Raw genomic sequence first — 3,757 nt, forward strand, 5'->3', positions numbered from 1 at the left:
AGAAACTTTAGGCAGAAGCTGAAGTTGTTGCCTTAATGATGGGCTTATTGAAATGAGGGCACCAGCAAAGCTGTCCTAATTGCCAGGAACAAGTGAGATACAGAAGGACCATGAGAGGATTTGTTACTGGGAACTCTGTGGGAATCAAGTGCCATTTAAGTATTTTGGTGCTGTGACAATGAGACATCTGATGAAAGTTCAATAGGCAACTGAATTATGGAGTATGAGTTAGAATTTGGTATGGAAAAATCAAATTTGGCAGTCATTAGCCTAGAGGTGAGATCAATATCCTTAGAACAAGGATATTGTTAAAAATAGTGATTCTATATAAATTATAAAAAGTTCTATTTTTTAAGATTTTATTTTAGAGAGAGTACAAGCCGAGGGGGGGGGGTTGCTGAGAGAGACAGAGAGAGAGAGAGAGAGAGAGAGAGAGAGAGAGAGAGAGAGAGAATCTTAAGCAGGCTCCATGCTCAGCACAGAGCCTGATGAGGGGGTTGATCTCATGACCCTGGGATCATGGCTTGAGCCAAAATCAAGAGTTAGATGCTCAACTGACTGAGCCATCCAGATGCCCCTAAAGATTTTATTTTTAAGTAATCTCTACACCCAATGTGGGGCTTGAACTCACAACCTTGAGGTTGGGAGTCACTTGCTTCACTCACTGAGCCGGCCAGGTGCTCCCCAAATTCTATTGTTTTAATGACACAATTCATTTATGCTTGCATTTCTTTATTTTTGACATATCCTTTAGTTGAGATGCTTAGATCATTCAAAGTTGAAGGGTTTTATAAAAGGAAAAAAAGAATAGTGAAGCAATGATATCACTGAAAGGAATCTGTCAGCAGAGTAGGATTAGCTTGTAGGGGAGGGGCTTAGTGACTGTTAAGCAAATGAAAAGAAAAATGGAATTAAGAACAGAATCATTCATTCTCCATACACTGAAATATAGTTTGTAATAAATTAACTGCCATAGTTAGAAAGACATATGGGCTCAGTCTCAAATACCAGACAGCATTCATTAGACAGAATCAAGGATAAATTTGGAGTTGAATGATTTCTGTGAACTTCTTTCCTCAGGTCACCTTTCAGACAGTTGAGAATTCACTACCTGGGGCACTAGGAAGTCTGTTTCCCTCTTGTTCTCCTGTCTTCTTTCCATTTACCCCTCCCCCTACCAGGCTCTGGCTTGCCCTGGATCTTCACCATCTCCACACTGGAGACCTGTCAAACAAACAAACCTTTCCTGTTGCAGTTAATTTATTGTTATGGTAAATCATCTTCTTTTCATTTGGTGTGAGCATGGGGTAGGATGAGAGAGAGAATCCTGTTCCGCCCTTCTGGTGAAGATCAGGTGGGACAAAGGTAGGAAGGGGACAGAGTTTCCAGTCTTATATGTGAGTGATGAAAATATTACTGTTTACACGGAAATACAGTAGCCAGGAAATGGGCCATGTATTAGAGAAGGCTTTTAAATGTTATAAATGCGATTTTTAAATTATCGAGTGTAGTCACTGAAGGGAAGGGTGTAGAGATATGCAGAATTAAACTTCTTTTTTAATTTTTATTTATTTTATTTAAAAAAATATTTTCTTCTCCTCCTCCTTCTCCTCCTCCTCCTTCTCCTTCTCCTTCTCCTTCTCCTTCTCCGAGACCATACAAGCAGGGAAGAGGGGCCTGAGGGAGGGACAGAGAATCTTAAGCAGGCTCCAGGCTCAGTGCAGAGCTCAACACAGAGCTCAATTCCAGGACCCATGACCTGAGCAGGAACCAAGAGTCAGATGCTCAACTGGAGCCACCCAGATGCCCCTAGCTTCTTTCTATTAGTAGGCATTTACAGCTATAAAGTTTCGTCTCAGCCATGCTTTGACTCAGTTCCACATTGTTAGAAGTTGTATTTTTGTTTTCATTAATCTCACAGTATTTTCTAATTTCCTTTCTGATTTCTTTTGACCCATTGGTTATTTTGGAATGTTTTGTTTAATTTCCCCAATTTCCTTCTGTTATTGATTTCTAGTTTCACTCCATTGTCATCAGAGAATACACTTTGCATGATTTCAGTTCCCAAATTAATAAGAATTGTTTTATGTCCTAAAATATCATCTGTTTTAGAGAATATTCCATGTGCACTTGAGTGGCATATGTATTTTTCTGTTACAGAGCATTCTGTAGATGTCTGTTAGGTGTAGTTGGTTTATAGTGTTGTTTAAAGCTTCTATTTCCTTACTGATCTTCTGTCTAGCTATTCTGTCCATAATTGAAAATGAGGATATTGAAATTTCCAATTAGTGTTGTTGAATTAACTATTTCTTTCTTTAATTCTGTCAGTTTTTTATTCCCGCATTTTGAAGCTCTGTTAGATGCATATATGTTTATAAATGTTATATCTTCTTGGTTCACATTTTTTATCATTATAAAATGTCATTCTTTATCTCTACTACAATTTTTTGAATTTTTTTATTATTTACAATAATAAATTATTATATACAAAAATTATAATAATACAAAATTATTACAATTTTTTATTTTTGAGAGAGAGAGCACGTGCATGTGAATGGGGGAGGGGCAGAAAGAGAGGCAGGCACAGAGTCAGTCCAGAGCCCAATGTGGGGCTTGAAGCCATGAACTGTAAGATCATGACCTAGGCTGAAGCTGAGTAGGATGCTTAACCAACTGAGCCACCCAGGTGCCCCTCTAGTAACAATTTTTGTCTTAAATTCTGTTTTGTCTGATGTTTATATCACTACTCTAGCTCTTTTCATTTCTTTTCCGTGGTATATCTTTTTCCATTTTCTTTTAACCTATTTGTGTTTTCGAATTTGAAGTGTGTCTATTGTATAAAGCATATAGCTTCATCATGTTTCTTTGTTCATTAATATCTCCCTTTTAACTGGAGAATTTAATCTGTTTACATTTAATACAATTACTAATAAGGTAGGAATTACATATTTTGCTGTTTTTAACATATCTTATGTCTTTTTTTTTTTTTGATCCTCCAGTTCTCCATTACTCCTTTCTTTTGTGTTAAATAGATCTTTTCTTTCTCTCTTTTTCTTTTTTCTTTTCTTTCTTTCTTTCTTTCTTTCTTTCTTTCTTTCTTTCTTTCTTTCCTTCCTTCTTTTCTTGGAATAAGAACCAAGTTTTCTATTTGTTCATTTCTTGCATTTGAAGTATTCTTCAATGACATCCTTGGCCTGAACTCTTTACCATAGTCCTTAGCCACTACACAACTGCTTTACAGGGTTTTCCTTCTTTGTCAATTTTACTGAGGCCTACCCATTCCCCTAGCTTCTTGTTGTCATCAGCCTTAATCAGGTTGATTTGGTGTTCAGCACAAAGGGCCTCCACCAACTTGGCATACATAGGCTCATCACAGTTGGATGCAAGCACACAAAGATGGGCTTGGTGCTTACTAAGCTTTTGGCAGCTTTGCGAATTCCAGGTACTAGGCCATGTACTCTCATCATGGATGAGAGTGGTCTTCAGCAACTCAGTATTTACACCTCCAACAGCAATGCCTTCCTCAGCCATGGTGGCAGATTATGGGTGGAGCTGAATCTTTAAAAAAACAACAACAACAACTTTTTTTTTAATGCTTATTTTTGAGAGAGAGAGAGACAGAGCATGAGCAGGGGAGGGGCAGAGAGAGGGAGACACAGAATCCAAAGCAGGCTCCACGCTCTGAGCTGTCAGCATGGAGCCCAATGCGAGGCTCAAACTCACAAACTGTGAGATCACAACCTGAGCTGAATTTGGA

General features: G+C 38.1%; 1 pseudogene; it reads right to left on the reverse strand.

Annotated features, from left to right (window-relative positions):
• Positions 1-3,152: 3,152 nt before the first annotated feature.
• LOC124525904 (40S ribosomal protein S12-like) lies at positions 3,153-3,531 on the reverse strand (annotated as a pseudogene).
• Positions 3,532-3,757: the final 226 nt, after the last annotated feature.

The sequence above is a fragment of the Lynx rufus genome, unplaced genomic scaffold (genome assembly GCF_022079265.1).
Source record: "Lynx rufus isolate CCGP_SWC_20201006 ecotype Redwood Valley unplaced genomic scaffold, mLynRuf1.p SCAF_5, whole genome shotgun sequence".
Taxonomy (NCBI): domain Eukaryota; kingdom Metazoa; phylum Chordata; class Mammalia; order Carnivora; family Felidae; genus Lynx; species Lynx rufus.